Below are 22,672 nucleotides of genomic sequence, written 5' to 3'. Positions count from 1 at the left end.
CAGAAAGGATTCTTTAGGGATTGTTTCTTTAAGGTTTCTTGAATTGTATTGGAAAAAAGAGGAGAATTGAAGAAGGGATGGAACTCCTACTGAATCTGAATAGAATGATGATACAGGAGGGAAGGTATAGATATTCAATTGTGTTTTTAATAGAAAATAAAGATAATAGCTCCTCTTTCCCAGGGTAGCTGTGAGGATAAAATGAGATAGTTATATACTGTTTTGCAAGTATTAAAGTTCTCTTTAATTGCTGGATACAGAGTAATCATTAATGGTTAGTATTAAATTAGTTTTCCAATGTATTTTATTATTACTATTCTTATTATCATTATTATTTCATGTAAAAATTATATCACAAGTGGAAGTAATAAAAATGACTAATAGGAGATTGATAGACAAGATTACTAAGAAAATAGTCAGGAGAGCACCTGATTGCCCTTAATAAAATTCAAATTCCTTGGCAGAGATGAACTGTATCTGTACTGAAACAATTGAATGATGCTTATAACACTCTCCATGGTCTTTGAAAGTTTACAGAGAGAGAACTGAAAGGTACTATGGGTTTGGAGAAAGGCAAACATTTCAGAGTTCAAAAAGGGAAGAGAATGGAGTTTGCAAACAATAGACCTTGAGTTTGATCACCAGCAAAATCCTGGGGCTTATCATTTCAGAAACATCAAGAAAAGAAAAAAATGAACACAAAGAACAAATATGTCATCAACAAGATGAGACCATTTTAGACTACTCTTGTTTCCTTTTTTTTAAAATTCAAGGTTACTAGATCAGAAGGGTCAGGAGAATGCTGTGGAAATATTTTAGCAAAGCATTGGAACAAACATATCATGCTATTTTTGTGAATAAAATGGAGAGAAGTGAACTAGACAATTGGTTGAATTACTGGATCCAGAGTAATCACTAATGGTTCAGTATTAAATTAGTTTCCCAATGTACCCAACCCCACCTTCTATATATAAACACAGACGTGCATATGTAGAAACTGCAACCTTGGGCAAGCCTCCATGAACATTTTCCCATGACTCTTTCCTAGCAAATAGTCTCTCATCAGATCTCATCATATTTTTCTTGTACTTCTCTCATGCATTTATCTTATTCTAGTTTTTATTATATTTGTGTATGTGTCTTATTAGCCCTACTGGATTATGAGTGCCATGAAAACAGAAAGGCTTGTCTTTTTAATCTTCCCAAGTACTTAACACCATGAATCATACAGAGTCAGTGTTTTGGAGTGAACGAATGAAGTCTAAACAGCTACAGCCAGTCACCCAAATTCACTTTATTTCCAATGCAGATCATTCTCTCCCTGGCACACTCTCTCATCCAGAGAAGCCCATATTCTCCCTTTAACTCTACCCTAGTTCCATCAGCCAAACCAGGTCCAGTTACTATTGAACTTCTCTTTCCAGGGTAGCTGTAGGTCTCTTTTCATGCCCACTACTATTCCTAGCACACAACTATATCCAAACTAGAGATCTTTTCTCGTGATTGGCTTCCTCTGAACTAAAAAAAAAACTTTCCTCCCAGATTTCTCTCTCTTTGCTCTATTCTTCAGGGATATGCTGAACTGCTCTGTTCCCATTCCCACCTGGTGAGCAATCTGTATTATTATCTGTGTGGTCAATTAGCCTTTAACTCTAATTGGAGTCAGGTATGGGTTGAACTAGAAGGGCCTGGCAATTCCTTTCCAATTATTCTTAAATTATCTCTCCTGGACTTACTTGCCAGGTGTCTTGTTTTTTCCTTCAAAATATTTGACATTTTCTTCCATTTTTCAGTCTTTTTTACTTTATTGTTTTTAGATGTCTCGTAAAGTCACTGGCTTCCAATTGACAAATTATGATTTTTTTAAAGGAACTCTTTTCTTCTGTATTTTGTGCCTCTTTTCCCAAACTATCAATTCTTTTCATAATTATCTTGTATTGCTCTCATTTCTTTTTTTCTCCTATTGCTCTTCTTTGATTTTTAAAATTTTTTCCTCTTTTTTAAAAATAACATTCTTTAGCTCTTCCAAGAATTCTTGTTGTGTCCAATCAGCATTTTTTTGAGGTTTTACTTATAGATGTTTTCAAGTAATTGCCTTCTTCTGGGTTTGTGTTTTGAGCTTTCCTATCACCAGAATAATTTTTATGGTCACGTTCTGTCTTTATTTGATTTGTTCATCTTTCCAACCTATTTCTTGACTCTGGACTTTATGTTAGAGTTGAACTATCTTCATCTCTTATAGTAGAGGAGATGTCTGGTTTGAGCTTCTGTCTTTTATGTTATTTTGCTGCTTTTACAATTTAGTGGGGACCTATAAGTTTTTGGTGCCTCCAAAGTGGGTATGATGAGGGAGAGATATGGTCACTGCCTCTTAGTCTGCACTTTGTCCTTACACAGAAAACAGGAACAATGTCTCTCCATCTTAAAACTCTTAATGCAGAACTAGGTAATGAGCAATAGAACTAACTGACAGATGGCATCAAATTCTGCTTCCAGCTTGTACTGGGGTACCTTGGGATCTCTTTCAACCATGTATTCAGCTCACTGCTGCTGTTACTGCTACTGCTACAGCACTAAGTCGATACCACTTCTGCCATTCAATGATACTAGCCAGTCCCCACCCCAGTGTCCATAGACCTCCCTGTTTTCCTAGGCTACCATAGGATGGGAAAATGATTCATATGTGATTTTTTTGTTGACCAGAAAAAAATGTTCCTATAGCTTCATATTCTGTTTGTCCTGTAACCCACAGGAAAAACCAAAGAAGTGTATGGAATGTTCAGGAAGAACTAGGACTTCAGGTGTTGGGGTTTGCTGAGCCTTTTTCAGGGCTGCTTATACACTTTTGTCTCTCTCTCTCTCTCTCTCTCTCTCTCTCTCTCTCTCATTCTTTGTTTGCTTCTTTCTAATGTACCCGTCATATAATATTCTCTTACCCATGGCTCCAAGAAGTAGCACACACATGGCTGTACCCTGATAAAACTGTCTCAGCATACTGGCTGTGTTGTCAATATTACTATTCAAAGATGAAAGAAGAACAACAACCCCAAAAGAAAAAAATTCATCTTTAACATCCACTTCAACTTTCTGAGAATGTGAAGCAAAGTATGGGGAGGTGGGATCAAGTCAAGGAGAAATAATGGGCAAATCAATATATACACACCTGTAGTAAGTGCCTACTGTGTACAAGGGGCAACTAAGTTGGTACAGTGGTTAGAGCACTGTCCTGGAATCAGGAGGACCTAAGTTCAAATTCAGCTTCTGACACTTACTAGCTGTGTGACCTTGGGCAAGTCATTTATTCCTGATTGTCTCACATCCAAGGTCATCTCTAGGAGTCCTGATTCATATTCTGCCATATTCTGCCATATGGCTATGGAGGAGAGAGTAAGACTGCTGAGAAAGTGAGGCTGGTGTCTTAACACAGCATACCCCTCACTCAAATCCAATCCATTTGCAAGTCTGCACATTACCTCTCTGATGTCATGAGCTTCTTAAAGAATGAAGGGCAAAAATCCCAACCAAACAAACAACAAAACAACTATGTATAGGTCTCTGCTTTCTAGGGCAAAGAAAAAAATTTAGATATGAAAGACATAGTACCTAGTCTCATATTAATTGTCTAGGAAAACTATAACATACCAGCCCAGACACTTTTAATACAGAATATTATATGATGAGTGCATTAGGGAGATGCAAAACAAAGAGTTGGCAGATCAGCCAGCTGACACAGATTTTTCTGTTCAGGAACCTGTCTCAATCCTTTCATCTGAACTGCTGATTTTTACATTATTCAGTGTCTACAAATCTTCACAATTCTGTGGTTTCATCAAACATGCGTCATACACAGAGCCATATGATCATTTTAGAATCTGGCATTGCCTATCATTGTGCAGAGCCTCCCAAAGAGTCCTATACCCCACCCCCATAAAAGCTTTTATAGCTCTGAAACATGGTCCAAATTTTGAAGCACATTTTTTGCCCTGTTAATGAAAAACATCATTTTAAAAGTACAATAATTAGAAAAGGTGTCTATTCCTAGCCAAATGATAAGTTGTACTTGTGAAAATAATGATTTGAAAAAGAAACTCTCATCCTCCTTATCACTAGCTAGTATGGGAGGCAGTGTTTGGGGAGCTTTAATTTTTTTTTCAATACTGGCATCCCTTTCAGATTAAAAGTCCTGACTTTTGAGTAAAGACAAAGGCAGAGATGTTCAGATGAATTATAGTTTTGAGGAAGGTGAGATCTGGATAGAGTTAAGATCCCCAGGGTGAACTCTAAGGGAGGAAAAGCTGATGAGTAAATGAGAGTGGAAGATCAAAGACTGCAAGTGATTGAGAGAGTCAAGGAATATGATCATGTCACCTCCTGGCCCTTATGAGCCCAAGGACAAAAGAAGAAATAGTCCCTATTAGAGAGGGGCATGGGTATTAGGCAAGGAATATGGCATCTGATGGTTTAAAAAATATAAATTATAACAACAATGATAATAACTCATGCTTGGATATTGTCTAAAAACTTAGAAAATGTTTTCCTCACAATCACCCTATTTTACAGATGAGAAAACTGCCTTTCTTTATATCCCCAAAATCTAGCACAAATGTTTGATAAATGACTGAGAGGATATTTAAATAAAAATGATCACTATCATCATCATCATCATCATAGTTGCTATTTATACAGTGCTTAAAGATTTACAAGCACTTTCACATACTATCTAATTTAACCTTGACAACCACTCTGTAGAGAAAATGCTACAGATATTATTTCCATTTTATAAATGAAGAAACTGAAGGTCAGAGAGGTTAAGTGAATTGTTCTGTTACCCAGTTAGTAAGAGTTGCATCCAGGATTCACAATCAGCTCTCTCCTGATTATAAGTCCAGAACTCTTCACTGCCTTATCCTAATTTCCTCTTGTCCTAGTCTTCTGACGACAGAGGACAACAAAACTGCATCCTCACAGAAATTCTTCATGTTCCTGATAACACCAATCAAGTCATCCAATAGAATTCTCTTCCTTAAATTAAACAGCCTTAACACTTACATTATCAGAACACAAGCTATAACACTGAAGCATGGTATTTAGGACCAACCACTCTGAAGTGTAGTATAAATGGAAGCTCTTTTCCCCCTTATCTTGACTCAATTATAGCAGATTCCTGCACTAAATAGTAAAGATTTTATGTCTCCAGAGAACTCTAATAGTAGGCATATCCTTGTGAGTTTCACATTAAGAATAGAGGCCCAAGTGGAAGAAGAATGAGGAAAAGAGAAAGAATGAATCCATTCTAAATGCCAAAGTATGATCAATCCTTCCAAGGAACTGCTTTCATTATATCCCTACTTAAAAAACCTATAATGGGAACCTATTGCAGAATCTTAGAGTTGGAATCTATGATATCCTGGTAAATATTTAACAACTCACTCTCTGTGGCTATAGTATAGTTAGATTTCCTTACCATGGTAGTTTTATCCCCTTTCTCTCCTCCCCCAACTCTTTAATTATAGTGAATTCTTTTTATAGATGGGTTGTCTACTGGCTAAAAAGTCTTGAGTCAATGCCCTATTGCTCTCACAGTGGTTGAATAAATAGCAATGATCTATTCAAAGGTCTACTCAAATTGTGGGAACATCTTTATATATTATCTTGGTGCATACTTTTTAAAAAAAAACTGAATTAACTCATATTATGCTATTATTACCTTTAACATAAAGCAATAGGGGCAGCTAAGGGGCACAGTGGATAGAGCGCCAACCAGGAAGTCAGGAAACTCGAGTTCAAATCCAGCCCCAGACACTTAATAATTCCCGAGTTGTGTGACCTTGGTCAAGTCACTTAACCCCATTGCCTTGCAAAAAGAAAACCAAAAAAAAAAACCCAAAATCATAAAGCAATAAAGGATAAGTATGCAATTATATTTGAGGAGTGATAAAGTTACAGAATCCAAGTTCAACTTTGCCACAGATTTATAGACCATAATGGAAAGGGTACAAGTTGAAGTATAAATAACTTCTTTGTAATAAGGGCAACATTAAAAATAGTGATTTAAACGAAAAAGAAGAGCTTGCTAGTAGACTTTGCTTTTTTTCAGAAGTATAAATGTTCAAAATGAAAATTTAACAATAGACTCCTATGAGCCTATTTAATTGATTACAACACACCTTTGGTTGGAAGGAAGCTCAGAACCTATCTGATCCAACCCAAACCTAAGCAAGAATTTCTTCTATCATTTCCTCAAGTGATTCTATAGACTCTCCTTGAAGACATTAGGGAGGTGAAACCTAGCACCTCCAAAGGCAACCCATTTCACTTTTTGGATTAGTTCCAGTTGTTAGGAAGCATTTTCTTATATCAAAACTAAATTTGTCTCTTTACAATTTCCACCCATGCTTCCACATTGAGCCATAATCACACGAGGAACTTATATTGAGCTTCCAGTACTCTGAAAAACTCCCACATCTTTTTCAAGAGAATTGCCATGTATCTAGGATCCCATGACCCTATGACCCTAGGTCCAGAATTCTTTCCTCTGGTCATTAGAGCTCATCTAAGTTTGGCAGTCTTTTAGTGTTTTCATTTACATTACTGTAGTCATTGTGTAGATTGTTTCCCTTGCTTCATTAGGCATCCATTCCAAGTCTTCTCATGTGTCTCCAAATTCCTCATCCATCATTTCTTACTGAGATAATCTGTTACCTTAACATCTCATTATATACTTTATAAACTTGGGACCTTGATTTTTTTCTAACTCAATTTTAAGACTTTATACTTATATCTATTTAATTTACCTTATTGAGTTTAGTCCAGTGTCCTCATTTTCAAATTGTTTTAAATTTTTCTTCTGCATTCTGGTATGCTGGTATACCCTGACTTTATCCAAGGCATCAACAAAGATTCTAAATACCACAGGGCAAACCTTTGGGGTGTGTCACCATGAGAGAAATGATTATTAATGACCTATGATTTGGGATGATTCAGAGTTTCCCCTTTTTTCTAAAGTCTTGATTTCTGATATTGAGATTGGACTAACTTTCTTGTTCAAACACCACTCAGGTGGAGTATGTGGAAAGGGCATACATTCTTTGAATAGATTGCCTAAGGCTGGGAGTAGTATGGATAAGTCGCTCTATCCCCAAGGGTGACATGATGCCACTCAGTCTCTCATTGTAATATCCATTCTCTGATTAGTTGTTAACCAAACAGGATTGATTCCCACTCTGAGGAACAACTGCTCTTCAAAGGAGTAACTAGTTTTTGTCCTTTGTTATCAAAGAAGAGCAAAATAATGTCACCATGTTAGAGATGAGTTACAATGAGTTTGACTATAGCTGATCAGACAAAAATGAGCTCAGAATGCTATACCAGAGGTCAGTCACAAATAGTACATGTGAATACCTAAGATAGTTACTCTAAACTCACACATCCCATGTTTCCTTTGAGATGCTGCAATTCTGCCTTGCTCATACAGCATTGCACTCCTTCAAAGGGTATATGAACTGTGAGCCCTGTTGCCATGATTGTCTTTGGTCCAAGAGAGACAACTAAATGACCATCCTTTTATTAGTAAATGTGCTGGCAAGAACCAGGTGAACACTATACACATTAGCAGCAATATTGTAAGATGTTCTACAATAATGGACAGCAATTCCTCTCAGCAGTTCAATGATCAATTTATGGAGAACTGTTATGGAAAATGCCATCCGCATCCAGAGAAAAACTATGGAGTCTAAATGCAGAGTAAAGCATATTATTTTCCCTTTTTTAAAAAAAAATGTTTTTTCTTTCTTTCTCATGGTCTTTTACCCCTTAGCTCTAATTCCTCTTTCATGACATGACTAATATGGAAATATGTTAAACATGATTATATGTGCACAACCTATTAGCAGATTGTTTGCTGCCATGGGGAGAAAGGAGAGAAGGGAAAGGGGAAAAAAGTGGAACTCAAAAGCTTGCAAAAGAATGAATGTTGAAAATGTCCTTTTCCTGTAATTGGAAAAATAAAATAAATTTTAAAAATAAACATGCTGGTCTCATTAATAAAATAATTAAATTACCCAGAAACTATGTCTCTTGAACCTTTTTAATTGCCACAATTGGAGAGCTTCTTCCATGTTGACATTAAACCATTAGTGCCTACTCTTGTGGTACTGTTGTAATCATGACAAGGGACAAAATTTGTAAAAAAAAATTTTGCAAATTGAAAAACCATTAAATGAACTTTAGTTACTAGCATTTCCATATATTATCCTCACAATTAATTTGCAAAATAGAGAAAGTAAATATTAATATTTAAAAATGAAGATAAGGATGCAAAAATATCAATTGTCTTATCCACAGTCATTTATTTAATATCTAGAGGAATATATACTCAAACTTTTTCAGTTTTTCAGTTCTTGGTCCTCTTTTGCTATACAATACCTTTTATTCATTTATTAAGTTTCACGGGCTTTTTATTCTTATTCTTTGGCCACTTCCCCACTTTTACAGACCCTTCCTCAATGACAAAGAAAAACATTTAACCAGCTAACGTCAGAGACCAGTTCCATGTGTATCAAATTCTACACCAGTAATATCCCCAAATCTCTTCTGCAGGGAGAGAAGAATGTGTTTCATCATCAGTTTTCCAGAAATAATATTGATCATAGGATCATAGGATCACAGATCTAGAGCTAAATCGTGAGATGACAATTCCCCCATTTTCCAGATGAGAAAACTTGAGATTCCAAAAGGTCAAATAATTTGACCAAAACTCCACAGAGTAAGAACCAGGATCTTAACTCAATACAAATCACACTTCTGAGGCTTACTATCTGTGTTACCTAAAGCAAAGCCACTTAATTTCCCTTTTTTCTCAGCTGGCAAATGAGAGAATTGGGCTTGATGAGACCTGAGGTCCCTTCCAGTTCTAGATCTATGGGACTATGATCCTATAACTCTTAGTCCAGTGTCCTGTCCTCTGGTCATTGGAGTTCATCTGATTTTGGCAATCTTTTTTCATTGTTATTATTTATGGTGTTGTTATATATTGTTCTGCAAGTTCTGCTTACTTCGTTTTATGTCTATCCAAGTCTTCCCATGTATCTCCAATTTCCTTAAATCATTTCTTACTGCATAGAATTATTTCTTTACATTAATATTTCATAATTCATTTGATCATTCCCCTGTTGATGAGTTTTGTTTTGTTTTTTGTTTTCACGACATTGCTTCTATGAATAGACATGTTCACATATAATACATTATTACAAAATATATGAATTTATAAATATATGAGATTTTTCTGACCTTTATCTTTCTGAGGTCCATGTCTAGAATATGAAAAGTAGCCTCTTTTACATAATCTCCTATTGTTTTTCTAAATCATAGAGGTACAATAGAATACAAATATGCCTCTGTTTCCACTGCCATTCAATATTGACTCTGCATCTTTTACCTTCTTTGCCATTTTGAGGGAACCACACAAACCAATACATGGACAACTTTTATGTAATGACTTTAGTTTGATACAAAGACAGTTTCCCAAAGAGGTAATTGTTTGGCTACAGGTAGATTCCCATTTGTACCTGAAGAAAGACTCTCTAGTGTATGTACCACAATGGAAAATGGTGTGTATATATATATATATATATATATATATATATATATATATATACACAGTTCTGAATGTCGACACATTTTTTTTCTTATACTGAATTAAAATATATCTTCCTATAACCTTTACATATCTGTCTTAGTTCTGTTACAAGAGACCAAGCAGAACACATCTAATCTCCAGGAAATATGTGCTGATTAAAGAGATTCCATTTTTATTTATTTTTCTTTTTTATTGTGAACTCATCGACGAAGACAAACATTTGAATACACTAAAAAGACTGTAAACTTCTATTATGTATAGTTTGTTTTTAAAAATATTTTCTTTTGTGCATTTTAGATGTTCTATTGATGTTCTTTTTTGTGTATTTAGACATTTATGTAGGCATATTTTTAAACATATCGCAGCCTACAATTCCATATGCCAATTTCCCCCCCACCTAATGCAAGAGTACTTCACTGTAACAAATACAACAAATTGTGGTTTATTAATGTAGTAGAATATTATTGTATAAATCTCAAATTCAAATAAGTCTTAACAATCCAAACAATTCCCTACCACCCCATCCCAATATACATACAACAACCGTAACTTTTTAAATCTAGGATTATAGTCTATCCTTCTTGAGAATTCCATCTCAGGGACATAAGACAGCACTTTCTTTTCAGAGTTGGAGGTGCAGGGAAACAGAATTAATGTCCCCTAAGTTCAATGAAAAGAAATCTTGGGAGTATAAGCTTCTGTGGAAGAACGCATGGAGAATCATGGAGAGACAGGTCTTTTAGGAATCCTTTCCTGATTCTCTTCAAACAGAACCACAAATGATTAAACCAAAGAAGAATCTTATCTATTGGGAGAAAATTCCAGGAGAGAGAGATCACTTAAGAATCCAAAAGCTTCTCCTCCAGCAATTTGGAACAGGTGATGAATATGAAACACAAAAGGCCTGTTGACAATATGGATTTGTCCCCAAAGGAGGAAAGGACAGAACCTGACATGCCTCTGGGTATTTGGGCTCTTCTTTTTCATTCCTAAAAGTCAGAACATGGAACTTATTGAGAAATCCATTCTTTAAATTAAAAAAAAAATCCCCAAGGGGAAAATGCAGGTAAAAGGCCAAAGTTATCCAGGGGTAACAGTCTGCCTGGACTTTATCCCAAACTATGCACCTACTTGTTTCTCTTAAGGAACACACCTACCTTTAGAATAGAAATATTTGTTTTTCCCTTGGCTGGCCAGCAAGCCTCCCCCACAGGCCCAGGAAGGACATGCATAGGCAGGGGGTTGGATTAAGCCTCTCAAGTCCCTTCCAACTTGGAGCCACTTGACTTAGGGCCAGGTCGAATTTCCTGAGGGGGAAAAACAAATTTAGGACAACAGAAAAAACCATAAATTTAAAATAGTAAGGGATTTTAGAAGCCATGAAAACTAATCCTTTGTTTTATACATGAGGAAACTGAGGTCCATCCAAGAAGTCCTGAGTGGAGGGATATTTGAACCTGAGACCTCTATATCTCCATATGCAGGTCTCTTTTACACTTCACAAACTGAGGCAGAATTTAATGGAAAGGACTTCAAAAAATTAAAAGACCTGGATTTGGAGTCCCTGTCCTGTTATTTGATATATATGCATATATGTATATATATATCTTGGTGAACTTCTCTGGGCCTCAGTTTCCTTATTTGTAAAGTTAGGTGATTGGATCAGATGTTTTTTCAGGTCTCTCCCAGCTTTCATCACAAACTAATCTAAAGTTAAGCATACTGAGAAACTCCAATTGATGGAAGAAAGGAGGACTCTTTTTTTTTAACAAGGCAATGGAGTTAAGTGACTTGCCCAAGGTCACACAGCTAGGCAATTATTATGTGTCTGAGACCAGATTTGAACTCAGGTCCTCCTAACTCCAGTGCTGGTGCTCTATCCACTGTGACACCTAACTACACCAAAAAGAGGATTCTTGAGATGGAAAGTTGGAAGGGACCTTTGACCATCTAGTCCCCATCCTCCAGGTTTTACAGATGAGGCCACTGAGGTCTAGTGAGGTCATGTGGCTTGGCGAAGGTCAAACTGGAAGCAAACAGCAAAAGTAGGATGATGAAGCCAGCTCTTTTTGATCACAAAACAAGGATTCTTTTCACTGTATCATTAAGCTTTCCTTCAGTCCCAAGAATCAATGAGGTCCTTGTCTTCATTTTGTAGAGTGATCCAGACCAGGTTTCATCCCCCCCCTTTCTGGACTTCAAAATCATGCCTTTACCACCACCACCTTTCTCAGCTCCCTTTGGTGTTTTACCTTCCCCCTATAGAATGTAAATTCTGTTTACTAGTTTTGTATTCGATATCCCTAATGTCCAGCCCAGCACCCTTAAAGAATGTATATTTCCTTCCTTTCCCTTGAGGAAAAGAAGAAAGTCAGATTCACACAAAGACTTCATTTTTAGAAGACAATTCTTTCTAGAAAGCATCTTCTTTTCTTTTTCTTTTGGTTATTTATTTATTTAGGTTTTTGCAAGGCAAATGGGGTTAAGTGGCTTGCCCAAGGCCACACAGCTAGGTAATTATTAAGTGTCTGAGACCGGATTTGAACCCAGGTACTCCTGACTCCAGGGCCAGTGCTTTATCCATTGCGCCACCTAGCCACCCCACAATTTTCCCCCTAATCTCGCTTCCCTTCCCCCACCCCCCCCACAGAAGGCTGTCTGTTAGTTTTTACATTGTTTCCATGGTATACATTGATCTAAGTTGAATGTGATGAGAGAGAAGTCATATCCTTAAGGAAGAAACATAAAGTACAAGAGATACCAAAATTATATAGTGAGATAACAGTTTTTTAAAAAAAAATTAAAGGTAATAGTCTTTGTTCAAACTCCACAATTCTTTCTCTGGATAAAGATAGTATTCTCCATCACATAAACCCCAAAAGTGTGCCTGATTGCTGCACTGATGGAATGAGCAAGTCCATCAAAGTTGATCATTGCCCCCATGTTGCTGTTAGGGTGTACAATGTTCTTCTGGTTCTGCTCATCTCACTCAGAATCAGTTCATGCAAATCCTTCCAGGCTTCCCTGAATTCCCATCCATACTGGTTTCTAATAGAACAATAGTGTGGAAAACATCTTCTAAAGCAAGAATTTCTAAGAACTACATGTAGCTCAAAAAGGAGCAGCTATTAGGCACATTGAATAGAGTCAGGAAGAATTGACTTCAAATCTGACCTCAGATACTTATTAGTAATTTGGCCCTGGGTAAATCACTTCACTGTTTGCTTCAGTTTCCTCATATGTAAAATGAGGTGAAGAAAGAAATAGTAAACCACTCCAATATCTCTTCCAAGGAAACCTTGACCTGATGTCATACCTTGTCATGAAGAGTCATACATGACTGAAAATTGACTGAACCACAAGAACTGCTACCTCCCCACCCCTCATTCTAGCCATTTCTCTTCCTTTAAGGTGGCCTTGGAGTCAGAAGGACAGGAATTTGAATCCAATCTCCTTGACTCTTATTAGTTGTATGACCCTGAGCAAGTCACTTAACCCCAATTGCCTCACATCCAGGGCCATCTCCAGCCATCCCGATCCATAGCAGGCCACTGGATCCAGATGACCCTGGAGAAGAAAGTGATACTGGTGAATTAGCATAGCATCCCCTCACTCAAATCCAATTCATGTACTTGTCATGACATCACCTCCTTGATGTCAAGGTCTTCTTTGAAAATGAAGGACAAGGGGAGGCTAGGTGGTGCAGTGGATAAAGCACTGGCTGTGGAGTCAGGAGTACCTGGGTTCAAATCTGGTCTCAGACATTTAATAATCACCTAGCTGTGTGGCCTTGGGCAAGCCACTTAACCCCATTTGCCTTGCAAAAACCTAAAAAAAATTAAGGACAAAAATCATTATTATTTCTTCCTATGTAGGAAGTGTTGGACTTGAAGTCAAGAAGATGTGTTCGAATATTCCCTTTGACACTTGCTAGCTATATGATCATGGGAAAATCCTTTAATTTCTCAGGGTCTCAACTTTCTCTTCTGTAAAATGGGAATAACACTTGCCTCATAAGATGTTTTTGTGCATCAAACAAGATGACACATGTAAAATGATTTGCAAGCCTTAAAGCACTGTATAAATGCTAACTTATTATTCATCTGTAAAATGGTTCTTTTTGAGGTTCAAACAAGATTATATACATAATATGTAAATATACATTAATATATTAAAATATACATTATATACAAATTAATGTGAATATTAATATTAATGTGAATAAAAAATGTATATGTGTGTGACTTACTTTAAAGTGCTATATAAATGACAATTCTTGTTAATACTTAGACCCATGAGAAAATGTGAAATAAACCAAATTTGTCTGTGGTACCCTAATCTTCCTTTTCCTTTGCAAATTATCCCCAAATTTCATCTCAGGCAAAATTATGATGAATGAGGTATCCTAGAAGACAATACACTGGGATTGGAATTGAAAAAAATCTGCAAGAATGAATCCAGCATTAGTCAGTTAGCTCTTTGACCTTGGTCAAGTCATTTGGCATTTCTGGCTTTGTTGCTATCTGTAAAATGGTCTAATAATAGAATCTACCATCAAGAGTTGTTGTGAGTTTCAAAGGAAATAGTGTCTCTGGTGCTATAATTATTTCCAATGCATTGACTCTAAGATGATAATGGCTAGAGTAACTGTTGCACACTAGTAAGAGCTCTGGTCTCATACCCATGAGGAACTAAGTTCATAGAAAATTACCTTTTTCTATCTACAGTAGCTAGGTGACTCAGTAGATAGAGTAATAGACTTGGAATTGGGAAGACCTAAATTGAAATGCAGCCTCAGACTAGCTGTGTGACTCTGGGCAAGTCACTTCACTTCAGTCTACCTCATTTTCCTCATTTGTAAAATGGAGATGATAATAATAATAATAGCACCCCCCTTCCAGGGTTATTGGGAAGATCAAATGTGAAAATATTCGTAAAGAACATTGTGTTCTATAAATGCTAGTTATTTTTGTATTGACATTATCTGTGTTTCTTTGAATAGATCATTTAATTTCTCAGTCTGTTTCCTTATCTAAAAAATAGAGACGATAGTAACACCCACCTTACCCAGCTAAATCAAATAAGAAATAATTATATATATATATATACCATATAATATAAACCTTAAAGCATTATATAAATATGAGCCATTGGTTGCATGACCTTTCTGAATCTATCTCCTCAGATATAAAATCAAGATAATACTGGCACTATTGTCTCAACATCATGTTATGGGGGGGGTGTACTTCATAACTCTAAAGTTTATAGAGGTGGATCATCATCAGTGAGATAGCTTTCTTATGAAACATTTGTATTTTAATGGGTGACATAACTAAGCAAATTAATGAATCTTTAAAGATTGGCCAAATTTCAGGCATCAGGGAGCCAGATAGAAATATTTGGCTGAGCAAACTTATCCCTTGTCGGCAGACACTTACCCTGGTTACAGGTAAGGTTAGCCTTGGGCCTTTAGCCCCCCCCCCCCCCGAAAAAAAAACAATTTGCAAAGGAAAAGAGCCATTAGGATCCTGGGATCCTTAATTGCTTCCTGATGAGGAACTGTTTCCGTTTTCTAGAGGTCAGAGAGTGGGGTGATAGTGAGGATGCAAATTGCCAACAAGGGGAACGGTGTCTATTGCCCCTTCCCTTGGGGAGACAGGGAGAGGGTCCTGTGGCATTTGGAGATGGGCCAAGGAAGGCTTCAAGATCCTGTGATGAGGGACCCTTGATAGAAGAGATAAGATCCCTCTTTCTCCCAAATGTAGTTTTGGGGAAAATTCATGGTGCCACAGACAATAACCGAGAGGTCAGTTGCATGATGGACTGTGTAATCAATACCTCAGAGGTCTGCAGCCTGCTGACACCCACAGACCGCCCCGAGTCACTCTTCACATCCCGTGACTGGATGACTCATGTTTCTTGGTCTCGATTGGGCCACTGCCCATCAGGTGCTGGCTCAGCAATCAGAATTTAATCAACAACAAACTGAAGCTCTCAGCTTCAAATCCTAGCCTTTCTAATTCCTTAGTTAGCCTGAGAAGAAATTTGGCCTTGTAGGAAAAAACTGGACCTGGAGGTGGGGGAGACCTACCTTTGTTGGAATCCTGGCTCTGACGTTGTCTACAATGTGACCTAGGGCTTTCCCCTATGCTTACTACTCTCCTCCTTGAGTTCCTTATCTTGTGCAATGGAGATAATACTTGTTCCTTGCTGGGTGGTTGTGAGGAAGGAACTTGATAAATGTTAAAGTATATATAAATGGAATTTAACATCATTATCTCTCGAGAAGAGGGGGGGACAAGGAAGGAGGTATGTGAATGGAGGACATGTTTTCCCCTCCCTCATTAGAAGTCAGAAGGAAAAAAGTGTATCATAGTGGATAGTTGATGGGAAGGAAATATCTCCCTAATTAAATAGTAGAAATAATTTACATATAGATATTAACAATTCACAATTTCTTATTTGATGGAGTGGCAATATGTCATAGGGTACTGAAAGGAGGCTTCAGAGTTTGGAAGACCCTGCATTCAAATATTATCCCCAGTACATACAGCTGTGGGAGCAAGAGCAAACCACGTAAGCCATCAATACTGTGGGCATAGATGAAGGGAATTTCTTCCCCAGGAAGATTCTATACTCAGCAGTACAGTCTCTATCTCTTTAGAATGTACAATTTTGAAATTCTTCCATATATATAATTTCATTTTCTTTTTATTCTTCTTACATTCATTTTATAGACAAGGAAACTATCTTTTGAGTGATTTTCCTAAGATCATACACCTAGTAAATGACAGTTGGGAGGAACTAATATCCTCTAATTCTTAAGTCAGGGACTTCTTCCCCTTTATTGTACTTAGATGTAAGGAGAATAAGAACAGAGGTTTTAAGAAATGTGATTGTAGGAGATTCAAGAGTTTCTGAGTCTCTTAAAAGGGATCCTTAGTCTAGAGAAAGCTCTCCCTGACCTTGCCTCCCAGTCACCAGAGATGTCACAGAGTCAGCCTAGGCAATTCTCCTATAATCCTGTCCAGTCATCCCCCTACTACCATGCACAGAAGTAAGCAGCATTTGACCAGATACCAATGGCTCCAGCTCTTCTCATCATATGTACCTATGTCTTTGTCTCTCTTTCTCTCTCCATCATCTCTCCTCATCTATTTCTCACCTGTTCTCTCTATCCCTTTCTATCTATCCTCCTCTCTCCCACATTTATTTCTCTCTCCCCCATCTCTCTCTGTCTCTTTCTGCCTCCATCTTTTTGTCTTTGTCTCTGCCTCTGTCTCTGCTTCTGTCTCTGTCTCTGTGTGTGTCTGCCTCTATCTGTTTCTTTGTATCTCCATTTTCTCTGTCTCTCTATTTCTGTGTCTGTGTCTGTCTCTGTCTCTGTCTCTGTTTCTATCTCTCTGGGTCTCTGTGATTCTGTCTTTGTCTCTCTCTCTCTCTGTCTGTCTCTCTTATCTCTGTCTCTATATTTCTCTGTCTCTGTCTCTGTTTCTGTCTCTGTGTATCTCTGTTTGTCTTTGTCTTTGTCTTTCTCTGTCTCTGTATTGTCTGTCTCTCTGTCTGCCTATATGTCTCTCTCTCTCTCTCTCTCTGTGTGTGTGTGTGTGTGTGTGTGTGTGTGTGTGTGTGTGTGTGTCTGTCTGTCTGTCTGTCTCTCTGTCTCTCTGCCTGGAAAATACAGCTAGTGTCAGAGGTCACATTTGAATTCAGGCCTTCTGGACTCCAGGCCTAGTACTCGAACCACTCCACCACTAAATAAACATCCTTTCATTCTGTCACCAGAATTAAGGTCCAAAAGCTCTTGCTCAAAGTCTAAAACATATCATCATGGTTGTTCATGGATCATATAATGTTAATAATTGTAATCAGTTACTCAGGGTCCCCCAAATTTTCTGAGTTTACATAAATCAAAATAAATCTTGGGAGTTAACCAAATTGACCAAAGTACCATTTGTTTTCTTTGGTGTTTTACTACAGGGAAATCTCCAAAGCAAAATATAAATATAGCTTATATCTAGGTTTACTCAAATATAGGCAATAGGGTTCCCAACTTCCATGTAGTCATTTAGTGTATAATATGGGTGGTGTATTATTTCACCCCAAAGAAAATATATCAATATAATGACTATTCATAATTATAGAGGAATGATGATGATGAAACATGAGATACAGAGAGATCATGGTTTCAGATTTCACACATATACATGTGTATATATGCAAATATGCACTCATATATATATATATATGTGTGTATACACATAAGTATGCCTATATGTGTGCGCATTGCACACATACATGTGTGTTATTTGATGCGTATCTGTGTGTATACTTATACATAGATAGATAGATGATAGATAGATAGATACGTATATGTGCAACCATATCTGTGTTTATATAATGCATTTTATATGTATAGAGGGGCAGCTAAGTGGCACAGTGGATAGAGCACTAGCCCTGGAGTCAGGAGAACCTGAGTTCAAATTCAGCCTCAGACACTTAATAATTATCTAGCTGTGTGACCTTGGGCAAGTCACTTAACCCCATTGCCTAGCAAAAACCAAATATAACAAATATATATATTGTATGTACAATTTGTAATTTGTGTGTATATGTGTGTGTGTGTGTGTGTGTGTGTGTGTGTGTAGATTTGTAGACAGCCATTGAGAGAATTTATTTTTGCTTGACTATATTCTTTATTAAAATAATTGCCCACTTTTTTTTACAATGAAGTGAGAATAGGAGGGATAAAAAAAATAGACTTCTGTTAATTTTTTAAAGGTGTGGCTGCTCCAGATGTAAATTGTTACATGTACTTTCAGATGAGATCACTGTATGTATTTTTAGTTTTGTTTCCCATTTTACTTGGTTACAAGAGTTCTCTCACAAAGTAGGCATAACCTATAAATGTTTGTAATGTAAAAGTAAAACATCAACAAAACTGGACCTGGAGGCGGGGTAACCAAATGGCCACTCAACTCCTCCCTTGAAAGAAATTAAAGTTGGGGTTTATCATTCCATTGAGTCTTTCTTTCCCTAAAGAGTCCTATACATTCTCTCCAAGATTAGTAGTAATCATTCTATGATTTAGATCCTTGCCCCCACCAGAAGGTGAACATATTTTTGAGATTGAACAAGTAAATTCCTTCTTATATATCCTCTGGTTTTTCTTCACGGTGTACACCATTTCTGGAAATCCCCTGGAGAATTGGGGCTCCCCAGTTATTGGAGAGTCATTTGAGCTACATGTCTGACCATCTGTTAGGATATTACAGAGGAATTCCTGCCCTAGGTGGGAGGTTGGACTAGATGATTCTCCAACTCTATTTACTAGTAGTAGTCCAAAAACAACGAACAATTCAAAATAGTTATATTTGGTTTTGGATTACAGTTAGAGATATGTACTCATTTAGAAATACACAGAGACCACACACATACACAAACACACACACACACACACACACACACACACACACACACACAGACTCAAGACTCAGACTCCCAGACACTGATTTGACTGCCAAGAAACAAATGCAAATTTAGACTCATTAAGGGAGACACAGCCTTACAGGACAAGGTTGGTGAAAGGTCCACTGTACTCTACCCAGGTTAGAACACATCTGGAATATACCATGGTCAGTTCTGGCTACTTTTTAAAAAGAATGTAGATAAGTTGGAAAGACTGTTCAAGATGGGGAAGCATTTCAAGATCATGCTGAGGAATGTATGAGGATAATAGAGATACATAAGCCAAAGAAAAGAAACTATCTTCAAATATTTGAAGAGCTGTCACCTGGAAGAATGATTGGACTGATTCTGTTAAGCCCAGAGGACAGAACTAGCAATGATGAGTAGTCATAAAGAAGGACATTTATACTTAAAAAAATACTTTCACACTGTAACAAGCCTTAAATATGGCCCCCTGTTAGACCCCACTAATTGATAGATTGAATGAATGAATTAAAAAGTAATTTATTAAGTGCTAACTAGGATAGAAAATAGAAAAGTCTTTGCCCTCATGAAGCTTTCATTCTAATGGAGTAAAATTCAAATATTTAAGAATGGCACTTAAAGTAGCAGCTTATGAATTAATCCAAAGAAGAGTCAGTTGGCACAGTCTTACCAGCAATATTGGTGAAATTTAATTACTGAACCCAAAGCAGGAGGGAGAAAACTTAAAGAGCACAGCAGCGGTGGTAGGACAGATAGATGATGAGATGGGTGGGTCACATGAGAGAGTTGAATGAATAAGACTTTAGGCTCAAATTTCCACTTAGTGGTGAAAGGATAACTGACCTTTGATTTGCATATTTTGGGGGGTTGGGACACAGAACATGTTTTACTTTGTCACCTGGGGACCACTAGATATATCTGATCCCAAGTTGTTTACATCCTAGTTTCTTTTGAACTCTGGGGTGAGAAATCCCAATATGATTTAGCAAACTCTGCCAAATCAGATGCCTGTAATCATTTGACAACCAGTGGAAACTTGACCATGAAATCTTATTCTTGCAACTCTTTAATGCATTTGTCATGTAATGTTGTATATTATGTTTATCTTTCCTAGCTCCCTTTTGATTATAAGTTCCATGAGGACAAATAATATTTATATCTCTACCAGGATCTTACATAGTATTCTGAACACAGTAGACACTTCATGAATCCATATGAATAAGTGAATAAATAAATTCATCTTGCTTCATTAAAATCTCCTAGAACCACTGTTTCATTGCTCTTCACCAACACAGATTCTAACACTTCTATACCTTTTTTAGGTAATTTTTTATAAATTGGTTTGAAAAATCATTACCTGCTCCCCAGTCTTCTGGTGATGAAACTCTCAGACTTAGCCAGGCTGGTGCTTGGATGACATAGATAGTTTCTTATTGGGTTTGTACTCAAAGTCTGAAGTTTGTTAGAAAGTGCCAAAGCTTCCATTCCACCATCCCAGGATTTTTGAATGACTAGGAAGGTCATGTCCACAACTTCATGGAAGACTATTCCAGTGTTAGAAAATAACAATTTAACTGTCTTCTTTTTTATTCTCTTCAAGTGGTAAATTCTTTTGGACCTCTTCAGTCAATAGAAGGGATTCTACTGAATTAGTTGGAAAATAAGAAACTCGGGGCCTCAAGTCTCCCCAGAGCCTCTCAGTCTGTAGTGCTCCTGGCTCGCCTAGCTGAGTATATTCAGGCAACATTTCAAAGTTACAGTGAATATGTCTGAACCCTGGCCGAGGAAGATTATATCAGGGCATGATTTTCTTTGTAGAGTCCAGATAGGAACCTGATTTATAGATTCTGGGCTCCCACAGTCTCTTCTTTGATTAGACATCAATCAGGTCAAGGGCTGAGTGTTCTTTCCTGCATGAAGGTTTATTTGGGAACAGGGGGAAAAACAGACCACAGTTTCTCAGAAAGATTGTTGGTGAACTATTTATCTCTTCTACCAGCCAAGACAATCAGCCAAACACTCAAAGGATAAAACAATTTTTAATGAGTCTCTAAGGGATGGAACCAGTATGGCTAGGGTAAGGGACAAAACTAGGAAAGGTTTTTTTCAGTGGGACAGTGTCCTTAATCTTCACCTGGTTCTTGAGGCTGCATTGTGAATCACTTTTCTTCCCTAAATGGCCATCCAAATGCCTTCACTTTGTCCTTATTCTTCACCACCAAATCCTCAAGAGTGCATCTATGGATGCACCCCATCTTAGACAATCCTGGTCTAGAAATGTTCTTAATTTTCCCTCCCCCCTTTTCCTACTCAAATTTTTGGTCATAGATTTACAACTGCAGAGAGCATTAGAGATCATTTAATATAGCCATGTAATTTTATGGATTAGGAAACCAAGGCCTAAAGAAAAGTAATGGCTTACCTAAGGTTACATGGCAGGTCAGGATTCAAACTTAAGCCCTCTGATTGCAACTTCAGCACCTGTTCCTCTATAGAATATTGTCTCTGACATGTGCCCCATTCCAAAGGGTTCCAGGAATTCATTCATGCTACGGTGTTAATGGATGTGATCATTATAATCTCATTTTTGTAGCATGCCTTGAATTTTACAAAATGCTCACCTCAAATTAGTCTTGTAATGTCTCCATTCCCACAGATAGGGAAACTCAGGCAAAGGGATTTGTCTATGACCAGAATGCTGATATAAGATATTGGAACTCTGGAATGCTAAATTATTAGCTCTTTCTTCTATGTAATGCTTATGCCTAAGAAAATGTGACAGAAGACAGTTAAGTTTTGATGAAGTAAAAGAATTGGAGACAGCCAGATTAAGCAAAGATGCTTTCCTTCTTTCTCTCTTTCCATCCAACCTCACTCATCCTAAAACCATTCTTCATCCTCACCATAAGTTCCAGTCCTTCCATCCCTCCTTGTTGCTACTGTCCATCAGTGTTGCTCTGGTTTCACTTTCTTCCCTTCATGAACTATTTAGTCCAAAATTGACACACTCAGTTACACATTATCTTCAACTCTTGAATCTCTTTTCCCCTTGTTCTTTCACCATTGTGATTTGGAACCCCAACCCTGGACTCCCCCAATATCCATCCTCAGCTTGACTTGCCATCTTCCACACATCTGCCTTTTCATAGAAGATCAAACCCCCTTATTAACTTCACCTTTTTGAATCCTCATCTTCCTTCAAGACTCAATTCAAATGCCTACTCATAAGATTGCCTATCCAGATCTTCTCATATGTTAGTGTTCTCATTCTCCTGAAAATAATGTGCATTTACTTATTTTTGTAGAGGTTAATGTTCTCATTCTCCTGAAAAATAATGTGCATTTACTTATTTTTGTAGATATTAGTGTTCTCATTCTCCTGAAAATAATGTGCATTTACTTATCTTTGTAGATGTTGTATCCACTAAAATAAAATTCTTTGAGGTCTAGGTCTGTTTCATTTTTACTATGTATTCCCATCTCCTAAAAGAGTTCTTGGAAAGAATTGGCACTAAATAAATCTTTGTTGAGTTGAATTTTGCCAGACAAGGCAGATCCTGGTGGGTAGAATATAAAGGAGTG

The 22,672-nt window shown here is 37.2% G+C and overlaps 1 long non-coding RNA gene across 1 annotated transcript in view; it reads right to left on the bottom strand.

Moving 5' to 3' along the window:
- Window positions 1-9,665: 9,665 nt before the first annotated feature.
- The window catches only part of LOC141498438 (uncharacterized), a 47,238-nt gene continuing 34,231 nt past the window's right edge, over window positions 9,666-22,672 (bottom strand). The window contains exons 2-3 of the long non-coding RNA XR_012471642.1: window positions 10,795-10,944; window positions 9,666-10,626 (exon numbers count right to left, since the gene is read on the bottom strand). This is a non-coding gene — a long non-coding RNA (uncharacterized LOC141498438). The remainder of the gene's footprint in view (window positions 10,627-10,794; window positions 10,945-22,672) is intronic.

Source organism: Macrotis lagotis, chromosome X (genome assembly GCF_037893015.1).
Source record: "Macrotis lagotis isolate mMagLag1 chromosome X, bilby.v1.9.chrom.fasta, whole genome shotgun sequence".
Lineage (NCBI taxonomy): Eukaryota > Metazoa > Chordata > Mammalia > Peramelemorphia > Peramelidae > Macrotis > Macrotis lagotis.
Note: the sequence above shows the minus strand (reverse complement) of the source record. Positions and strands in the feature narration are given on the sequence as shown.